Below are 10,947 nucleotides of genomic sequence, written 5' to 3' on the forward strand. Positions count from 1 at the left end.
TGGGTAGGGAAGTGGGGGGCGCTATGGGGGACTTTTGGGATAGCATTGGAAATGTAACTGAGGAAAATATGTAATAAAAATTTTAAAAATTAAAAAAAAACAACAACATTTAACTGGAGCTGGCTTACAGGTTTAGAGGTTCAGTCCATTACCCTCAATGTGGAACACGTTAGCATCTAGGCAGGCATGGCTCAGGCATAGCAGCTTTCCTCAGCATGTATCCCATGGCTCTGGCATCTTTAACATGTTTGAGTCTCCAAGGCTATTTCAATGTTACAGCTTCTTTTTTCAGTGTCTGAGATACCACTTGATCTTTTGGACTCCTCCTAAGGGCTGGCATCACTTCTCCAGCTCTGCCCTCTGTAGCACTCTTAAGCTCAGGTTGATCCACTCCACTATGGCTGCTGTTCTTGGTGATCATCCCATGGTACTGACATCTCCAATACACTGGGGTGTTCCACTCCAACTAGGCTTCACCAATAGCCTCTCATAGGCTCTCTTCATGGTGCCAAGCATCAAATCCTTTGCCTGACCCCTTCAGTCCTGGGCCATCAACTACAGCTGAGGCTACACCTTCTCCAATGGCCTTCCATGACCTCTCACAGTGCCAAGCTTCAGCTGTTTTTCATGACACCATCATGCCTTGAAAACCAGTACCACCTGGGTGACTCTTACATATTACCAAGTCCAGCTGCAGCACAAGGTACAACCTTGGCTATCTCTGAAACACAGCTTCTTTGTGCTCCCAGAAAACAACTTCCAGATTTCAACTCAGTGATGCTGGTCTCTTCTTAATCATTGCTAATTTCTTAGCTCCAGATAACCAGCATCAATTGTCCCAATAGTTGCTTGAATTCTTAACTCCAAGCCAGAGCCACATGGCTGAAGCTGCTGAGTTCTGCTGCTTACAGGAACTAGAATATGAACCCCTTGTACTATTATATGTACATTATCACTGGCTTTATGTTTTCTAAATCCTTCACTGCCTAAGCTTAGCTATCCTGGTTCTTGCTCTGTAGATTGACTTTGAGTGCAGGGATCAGCATGCCTGTCTCATGGGATTAAAGGTGTGTACCACCATGCCTGGATCTAAATTCATCTGGGTAGGATCTTGCCCCAAGGTCCCACTCCCTTAATCTGTTATTTCCTAGAACACAGGATTTTGTTCCATTTCACTTCCTGGTATGCTTTTAATACTCGAACCATATATTTTATATTTTGCCTTTCTAAGCTTGCTATGCTTGTTCAAACTTCTCTTTGTGAGACTTAACCAGAGAACAAAGTCTCTGCTGGGCTTTTTTGAAAGTTCCTTTGTCAATGCAATTAATACAATTAATCCAAGTCTCTTCACCTTAGCCTCACGCAGACTTTTCAGACAAGGGCATAAAGTAGCCACATTCTTCAGCAAAATACCACAAAAACAGTCTTTATGCCACATACTGAAATTCTTCTCCTTTGAAATCTCTTGGGCCAGGTCAACACAGTTCAAATTACTCCCAGCAACAAAGTCTTCCATATTCCTACTAGGATGACCCATTAAGCCCCATTTAAAGCATTTCACTGAGTTCCAAATCCAAAGTCCAAAAATCCACATTCTTTCAAATAANAGCATGGTCAGGCCTATCACAGCAATACCCCAGTCCCTGGTACCAACTTCTCTCTTAGTTAGGGTTTTACTGCTGTGAACAGACACCATGACCACAGCAAGTCTTATAAAAAACAACATTTAACTGGGGCTGGCTTACAGGTTCAGAGATTCAGTCCATTACCGTCAAGGGGGGAGCATTTTAGCATCCAGGCAGGCATGGCTCAGGCAGAGCTGAGAGTTCTATGTCTTCATCCAAGGCAGCTAGTGGAAGACTCCTGTGGTCCATTTTTAAAATTAGTGATTGATGTGTGTGTCCAGACCATCGTGGGTGGTTCTATCCTTGAGAATGTGGTCTGTAGCAGGACTTTCCCTGTTCAATTAATTTAAATATGAATACAACAAGAAGCCTGTGATTGTATAGTGAAAAGGGATTTTCACCCACGGTTCAGAACTACAATAGGGAAAATTAGTCACTGACTCCAAGTAGAGAGAACAGTGATAATTCCCTGCTATGATCAGGTATTAATTATAAATGTCTGTGACTCCAGGCAGAGAGCTGAACAGATAGATGGTATAACAACTTGGCTGCTGTAGGTAGAGAGTTTAACAAGTAAAAACTACCTGCTTCCTACAGGCAGATGTTAGTGAAAGTTTGAATTAATTGCTTTAAAGATGATATAGAGGTATATTGCTCTAATACACCTTACAGGATACTTAAATTCTGTCTAACGTGGGCTCCACATGAATCTTGGGTTATTATTGTGCATGGAAAAATAGAAAAGGCCTAAGAATAGGCACATACAGTATTTTAATTTATTTCATTTGTTATAGATTGTTTTATTTTTCAAAATGGGTGTGATTTTGAGTTTTGTGGTTATACTATTCCTCTGGAAGAAAGGTCAAAATACAGGTTTTTCTGGTTATTAGCTCAAGGATCTGCTGATTTGGGAGAAAGATTTTGTCTCTGAATTTTTAGAAAAGGTGATTAGTATCTATCCACCTTCCAGAGTAACATGGATCAGATATGATGAAGGGAGACCCCCTGAAGAACTAGATTACAGAGACTCAAACAACAAAACAGTTACCTTCATGATACTAAAATTTTGTTTTGAGATTTGTTTATTACTGAATATACGGCCTTGGTGAATCTCATCGTCATACATGCTGAACTGCTTGAACTCCTGATGTTTTGGATTTTCATCCAGATCTAGTCAGGAGACAGACATCAGAGACTAATACAATCATTGGCGTGGCCTTCTTAAGACCAACAACTCCTCCATTTTCCCCTACCTTTCCCCCCATCGCAAATATCTCAACACCCATATTCAGCTTGAAGAAATTATGAAGAGTTGTCATCCCAGTTCTTTGGGCTGGGACTAGTGGTGGTTATTCTAAGGTTGCCTTTCTTTCTAGGGAGTTTAGAAATGGTCATAATTGGAACAGGGAGGAAATAGCTACAATTGGTTGTATAGCCATAATCTCATTTGGTAGAAATCTTTATAATTGTTACTAAGTTGAAGTCATAATATCTTATTTTGGTAAAGAATTTATTTTGATACAAAATCAAGGTTTTCATTGGTATAAATTTCTTTTTTTGATACAAAATTTTATAAGTATAAGGCTTGAACTCAGTATTTCTATAAATACCATTATAAACTAATCTGAGATGTTTAAGCCTGTGAGTTAAGGGTCAAATAGCAAATTAGTGGTTCTGAGTTTATTGTTAGTGTGTTTCATTTTTTTTTTTAATTTAGAAATGGCTGAGGGTAACTAACTACCAACAGTCCAGATTACTTTACAAAGATAGTTGGTTTTCAAAAACATCAGAAATCCACAGAATGTGACATTTAATGTTATTTATTCACTTGTTGTTGAGACAAATCTATTCCTAACAGCTTCCCATTCCTGGATTCAAAGAAGCAACAGAGGTGAGGTGATACATGGTGGCTAGGTGGCCACTGAGCAGAAATTGCCTATCTCTCCTGCAGACCTGTACTGTTCTTGAAAGAACACAACTTACAGGTTAGGGAAGATTAATTCTGATGAGATAGGATAGGCTAGTCCTTAACAATTCCTGTTGTTCCAAGGTCTGTCAGGTAATCCTGTACCAGAAGGCTGAAGCCTGATGCTCCAACTTCCTGACTTATTGGGGCTGTATAGGTAGGCAGCTGTCTCTACAGTGTGTCTCAGTTCTGGAAGCTGTGTTAGTCTTCCTATATCTTCAGATAATGTTGGTCATTCTTGAATTCCTGACAGGGTTGAAAGCACTTACAGTCGCATAGCCAACCCAGGCTATTTAACATTGAGAGAACATATTTGAGAGGATGGTTTTCAGATGGCATACAATCTAAAGCCAGGACATAAGTCAGGTGTAGAATTGTAAGTCTTCTAAGTTAGGACAGATGACAGAGTATTTTATGTTAATTGACAAAAATGATGGACTGGGTGTTAGGTCTATCTAACCTAACTATTTAAAAAAGCTAGTGCAATCGTTTTTCATTGTTTCCTCAATGTGTTATATTTTCCTAGACTCCATGTCTTTAAAAAGCATAAGATAATTTGATATTTGTGTTCAGAGGAAATCCTTCATATTTCTTAGAAACAAATTTGTTACAATTCCAGATTGGGTATGGGAAGATTTTTCTCAGAACTTTATTCACGGCACAAATAGCTTGCAGAGCTGCCAACAGGGCGGAGTAGCATTTACAAATTACAAAATGGTAATAGTGTTCAATTTATACTTGAAGAAAAGCTTTTTTATATAAATATTTTTTTATTACGTATTTTCCTCAATTACATTTCCAATGCTATCCCAAAAGTCCCCCATACCCTCCCACCCACTCCCCTACCCACCCACTCCCACTTTTTGGCCCTGGCATTCCCCTGTACTGGGGCATATAAAGTTTGCAAGTCCAATGGGCCTCTCTTTCCAGTGATGGCCGACTAGGCCATCTTTTGATACATATGCAGCTAGAGTCAAGAGCTCCNGGGTACTGGTTAGTTCATAATATTGTTGCACCTACAGGGTTGCAGATCTCTTTAGCTCCTTGGATACTTTCTCTAGCTCCTCCATTGGGGGCCCTGNGATCCATCCAATAGCCTACTGTGAGGTTTTTGTTTTTTATTTGGACAGAAAGGGTGATATATAGCAGGATTTCCCCTGTCCAATTAATTTAAATATTAATACATCAAGAAGCCTGTGATTGGACAGGGAAAAGGTAGGGGGAGCTAAGAGTTGCAGAGACAGGGAGCGACACAAGAGAAAAGAAGTAGGAAAATGGAGGATGAACAGGCCAATTCAGATTCTGCATGGCTTTAAATAACCACAGGCTGCTATAATATAGAGATTGAAAAATTGGGATAACTTGCCTAAGCTAGGTGGGCAGCATGTATCATTATCAATTGGCTCTAAAATTACTGTGTGGGCATCTCGTGAATTGAGAATTTATTCATATATAAATCTGACTGATTAATTATAAGCTTCTAGAGTTTTGATTTTATCGTGTTACTGGAAATTGTGACAGCCAACTGTGAGGTGGGTGGTCACTGCATGGGGCTAGTGTGGCAATGACCCACCAAGAGAACTTAGAGAGTCGGGTGGAGACATCTTGGGAGCTCCAGGCCAGAGAGTCTGACGAGATGAGAACACCCCACTGGAGCCATGTGGCCTGCTGGTGCCCAGCATAGCTAGGGAACTTGCCATTCTTTTTAATATTTCCTGCAATAGTGGTCCTGGGGTGTCTAAAAAGTAGGCTGAGCAAGCCATGGAAGCAAGCCAGTCAGCAGCATTTCCCCACGGCTTACATGTATCAGTTCCTGCCTCCAGGTTCCAACCTTGAATTTCTTCTCTGACTTCCTTAGGTAATGAAGTGTGATCTGAGAGTTTTAAGATGAATAAACTCCCTTTCTTAAATTGCTTTTGGCTATGGTATTTTATCACAACAATAAAGACCCTAATTAGGACAGATGACATAAGCAGAAAGATAGAAAATCACAGAAAGAATCAAATAGAAAGGCTAGAGGTAAAAATCACTGCATGGGACTAAACCACCAACCAGAGAATATGCATGGATAGGACGGCTCCAGCTACATATGTAGCAGAGGATTGCCTTATATGGCATCAGTGGGAAGAGAGGCCCTTGGTCCTGTAGAGGCTTCTTGCCCCAGCATTGGGGGAGGGGTGCTAGAGGGGTGAGGTGGTAGTGTGTGTGTGTGTGGGGGGGGGGGGAGAGCACCCTCTTAGAGTCAAAGGGGAGGGGTGATGGAATGGAGGGTTTGTGGAGAGGAGACCGGGAAGAGGGACAACATTTGAAGTGTAAATAAATATAATAACCAATTAATAAAACAATCACTACATAACAGAAACTGAAAGGCTCATGAGTGAACTGGACATGACTAAAGAAAAAATTCTAAAGTACAAGTATGACAATAGAAACTCTATAAGTTAAAATTAAAGTGAGAAGAAAAATCAAACAGTACACAAGAACTGTGGAACAACTACTAGCCATGCAAGATTTCTCACATTAAGGGTGCCATGCAGACCAGACAAACTGAAGCAATGCTTGAAGTAATAATTACCAATAGCTCTCAAATTAACGTCAGTGCTTAGAGACATGAAGTAGGACAGGTGGTAAAACTAGAATCAAACAAAAATCTAGGCATAGCATATCCAAGCTTCAGAAAAATAATGACATTAAAAAGTAGTGAGTACCTTTATTACAGAGAAGTAAGGATATTTCCATTAGATTTAAGAATTCATGCAAGCCAATGAAATGAGTAGTATTTTACTCTAGTAAAATATTTAAACGATGAAGCAAACCCCACCAACCTGTAATTCCATATTCTGAAAATTAAGAAATACAATTCCTACCAATCTAGAACTCCATATGAAATATTTTTTTCAAGCATGAGAAAGAAGTAGATTTTTTTCAGACACATGAAAACTGGTGGAATGGTATGTCAAAATATGTTTCATTTCATATGTGTACCATGCGGTCTTCTTAGGAGATCAAAACATATAAGATTCCCATAGGTAATCGGGATCAGATTACCTTTGAAAAGATTGTCAATTCTTTCTACAAAGATCTTCATGAACTCCAAGGAAACAAAAGAAAACAAAACCCAATCCAACCCAATCCAACTTAAACCAAAACAAACTGTCTTAGTATTCTATTGCTGTGAACAGATACCATGACCAAAGCAACTCATATAAAGGAAAATATTTAATTGGTGCTGATTTACAGTTTCAGAGGTTTAGTCCATTATCATCATGGTGGGAAACATGGCAGCATGCAGCCAGTCTTGGTTGCTGGAGGAGCCCAGATTTCTACATCTTGGTTGGAAGACAGCAGCAGGGGATATCTGGTCCTCTGCATGTGCTGGCATCAGGGAACTATATTCCATGCTGGGTGGAGTCTGAGGACTAGGAACCCTCAAAGTCCGCTTACACCGTGACACACTTCTCCCAGCACAGACATATCTTCTCCAATAAGACCTCCAATAAGACTAATAGTGTCACTCTCTATGGCCAAGCATCCAAACACATGAATCTGTAGAGGACAAATCTATTCAAATCACCACACAAACAAATAGAAACACACACACACACACACACACACACATCAAAGCATGAAAACCCTTTTATGTTTTTCTCCTTTTTACAGCTTAAAATAACTTTCAATCCACTGGGTGTTATGGTTCATGTTATTTGGTTTTAGACCCATGGGCAAGAGACTGAGGAGCATATTGTACATACTGAAGCAGACCTGGCCTCCAGGTTCTCTCAGCATCCTTCAGTCCCTACTTGATATACCCTACCCCTAACCATGAACTTTCCAGTCCAGGGACTAGGTTGACCTTCCCCCAGAGGCTCTTCCGCATATAATCTAGACATTTTAGTCTTGAAGCTCTCCTCTCCTTCTCTCTCCTCTCCTCTCATTCAAGCTCTTTCTCTCTTTCTCTTCTCCTTCTCCTCTCTCTCCCTTCCCATAGCGACTTCTCTGGCCTCCTTCTTTGGGGCTGGTGAACTCCTCTGAGAGCAGCTTCCCAATAAACCTGAGTTTAATATAATTTAATATGGCTTGAATTGGCTCATTTCACCTGCAGCAGAGTAATAATTTTCATACCCCATGAAGCCCAGCACTTGGGAGGCAGATTCAGGGTGATATCTGTGAGTTCAAGGCTAGCCTGGTCTACAAAGAAAGTGCCAGGACAGCCAGACGATGCAGTGAAATGGCTGATTCAAAGTAAACATAAATAGCTTCCTTCCCCCCAAACTCTGAAACTTCCAAAGTTTTATTGGAAATTTTGCTTATTTTTATAACAGGTGTCTGAAAAAGCCAAAGTTTGTTCAACCAACCCAATAGAAGAGACACTATTTTCATCCTGTGTGTGGAGAACTGTATATCAATGAGAGAGGACTTTGACTGATCTGCAGTACTCCTGGTAAGCAAGGAAATAAATAATTTACACAGCAGGAGCTGTTCTTTATGTTCGCTAGTTTTTATAGCCTCACCATGAATGAGCCAATTATTTTCTTATTCTGTACATGGAAGCACAGCATATTCTGCTACTGATAATCACCGTGGCTAGTCTTGGCAGAAACTTCTCATTTTTCTTCAGAGGTAAACCTTCTGCCTAAAACAGCCCAAGTCCCAGACAGAAGCTCCAAATTAGAAAGCTCTTCTAGGAGGTACTGCTGTGAAATTATTCACCACACACCCACTTTCCAACATTTCTCCAACACCAACGGCTAGGAGCCAATGCACAATGTGTGTAATCTGAGCTGACAAGGAATTTCACTAAAATTGTATTATTTTGCCTAATTCTAATTTAGTTTTAAAGGTTTGGAAAAATGAGCAGATGGGACTGTCAGATATCATTAAGGGAGAAAAATATCTATTGCTTTAGACTGTATACATAACAGGAGCATTTAACTAAACTGTTCAGTACTAGTAAAGGATAATTTTTGGGAGGAAGAACTCTTTTTATTATTTTATATTGTTATGATGGGAGTTTTGCCTGATAATCACCAAAGGTTGAGTTTCCACAAACTTCCCTATAAGTCTGGAATTTGTTTGCTGTTTCCAAAACAATGAAACAGTATTCCAACAAACACTCCAATTTATTTTTTCGAAAGCTGTCTTAAACCACATTCAATTCACTATTTCCTGAAGTATAAATAGCAATATCATTAAAAGCAGATGAAATTATTTTCAAGCTTCTGAAATACTTATTATGGTATGATTTTTGTGTATAGGTGGTGCACAAACCACACTGTGATACCTTGGTCCAAAGGAACCAATTGCTCCTGCCTGAAACATCTCAGAAATGTTTAACACACATGCAGTATCCACTCTTGCTTCATTCAGCTAAGATTTCTCTTGTTTATCCGTGGTCCTTCAGTAACAAAGAGAAGACCCAGAGAATCTACCTGATTCTATATTCAGGGCTGGCAAACAGATTGCTGTGTCAGTCCCAGTAAAACATATTCTTTCCTCAGCCTCTTGCCTACCACATACTTTCCTTATAAATCACATCTTTTCTGTAAGCACTGGGCACAACTGTCTTCAAAAGATTTCTGTATAATTAATCCTCTGTTTTTCCCCTTAGGCAAACATATGGACATTTGAAATATCATAGTCACAGTGCCTGATGTACATGGTATGCAGCTGACATTCCCTAAGGCACTACCAAATGAACAAGCAAAGCACTAGTTTTGGATGCAGATCTTTTTTCATTTAGAAATTATCCAAAATTTGTAGTTGCTAAGTAGAAGAGAATGAATTTTCCCTTCTTTCTATTCTTGGAGAAAGTGATGTTTCCAAGTGTTCATTCCATAATGTGGCCAGAAAGATACTGATTGTAAATGTTCCAAGATAACTGAAATGAGTTTAGTGAGAAGACATTAGCAGTAAGGACAAAAATGTATGCGGGGTATAGTTATGTGTAGGGCATGTGAAAGCCCGAGCTAAACTTTCCATTCTCAGGAAGACACACTGAGAAGTCACCATTGTCACAGATGCTTGATGAACCCAATTATCACTCTGATTTCCCCAAGAAAGCCAGTGCAGAGGATTTGTACAATTGTACAGGTATAAATCACAAGGTTTGCCTTTCAGTAGGTTTATGACGATTTGTCAGTTTTACTGCAAGAGTTGCTCTGGGTTAGTGATACAGAGATACACATTTGTTTGATGGTGGGGCCACAGGTGCAGAAGAGTCAATAAACATTAACATACTATTTTATTTTAGGACACATAAGTTTTATTTTTTTCTTTAACACACCTATAAAAACCTGCAATTCTTACCACCTCGGTTAATTTGAAATATATCATACATGGAAAGATCTCACACTCAGTCCACTGGAGGGGCAAAGGCACAAGAAGAACAGAATTCAGTGGATCTAAATATGCACATGAAAAGAGAATATATTTCCCAATTTCTATTCTACCCCATGTACAAAATTGCTTTCAGATTTTAGGCTGTGTATTTAACATGTTGGGTGTACTTGAGTGACATTGAAATTACTTGTGATAGCGATCAGTTATTGATGTCTAAACAGTCTTGACCTTATTTCTGGTCACAATCCAAAGTATTGATGGTGGGGACTAATATTTCTCCTTTCCAGGAATCTAAGTACAACCTGATATCTATCTTGAAGAAGCCATACCCATAGTGATAGGAATTTCCATAGCAATTAAATAGTAAAATAACAGAATCATAATCCAAGCTACATTTTCTTAGGTAAGACAGTATTAGATATCTGCTTTCACTCATCAGTTATCGTTAATTATGTAGCTTTTAAAAAGCAGTGTTGCAAGGGCTTTGCCGGAGCATCTGCAGGAGACATCTTGGTTCCCAGATCCTGCCAAGACTAGTCTGCACAGGTGAGAGTGTGGACTACAGAAGCTAACAAATTCTGGGACAGGCAGGAGCCACAGAGCTTCTAAGGCAGGCCCCATTTCGGGTTCCAGACATCCAGGCACCTTCCCTGCCAGAGGAGAGGTGTCCAACCCACCGGGGAGGGATTTGTCGGAGCATCTGCAGATGACATCTTGGTTCCTGGATCCCGCCAATACCAATCTGGACAAGTGAGAGTGTGGACTACAGAAGCTAACAGCTTCTAGGACAGGCCCTGTTTTGGGCCTTCATCTTCTGCCAGGAGGCAAGTCCAAACAACAGATATCTGTGTACCTTCTCTTCAAGAGGAGAGCTTGCCTGCAGAGAGTGCTCTAACCACTGAAACTCAGGAGAGAGCTACTCTCCCAAGTCTGCTGGTAGAGGCTAACAGAATCAAAAAAGGAACAAGCTCTAACCAGAGACAACTATAAAAACTGACTCCAGAGATTACCAGATGG

This window comes from Mus caroli, chromosome 2, assembly GCF_900094665.2.
Source record: "Mus caroli chromosome 2, CAROLI_EIJ_v1.1, whole genome shotgun sequence".
Lineage (NCBI taxonomy): Eukaryota > Metazoa > Chordata > Mammalia > Rodentia > Muridae > Mus > Mus caroli.